This window comes from Pygoscelis adeliae, unplaced genomic scaffold (assembly GCF_000699105.1).
Source record: "Pygoscelis adeliae isolate BGI_AS28 unplaced genomic scaffold, ASM69910v1 Scaffold728, whole genome shotgun sequence".
NCBI lineage: Eukaryota > Metazoa > Chordata > Aves > Sphenisciformes > Spheniscidae > Pygoscelis > Pygoscelis adeliae.
In genome coordinates this window covers 228,223-228,469 of record NW_008825337.1, presented here as the reverse complement: position 1 = coordinate 228,469, position 247 = coordinate 228,223, and the positions used below count along the sequence as shown (strand labels likewise).

At 65.6% G+C, this 247-nt stretch overlaps 1 protein-coding gene across 1 annotated transcript in view; it reads right to left on the bottom strand.

Moving 5' to 3' along the window:
• Positions 1-247, bottom strand: part of KIF17 (kinesin family member 17) — a 22,405-nt gene that overhangs the window by 5,971 nt on the left and 16,187 nt on the right. The window lies entirely within an intron of this gene.

Here is a 247-nt window from a genome sequence, read left to right as displayed (position 1 = left end):
GGTGGGCAGGCGGCCTGGCAGGACGCCGGACGCGGGCCTCGCCCTGCGAAAGATCCCTGTTGAGGGCGAGGGAGCCGAGGCAAAAAAGCGCTCCCTCCAACACACAAAAAAAAACGTAAAAAAGTGAGGAAAACTAAGGTGAACGCCGGCAGCGCACGGGGAAAAGGGGGGGTTTACCTCGGTTCGCGGTTGGGTCGGGGAGGAGGATGCGGCTGGGCCCCGCGGGGAGGGAGGAGGTGGGGGGGGC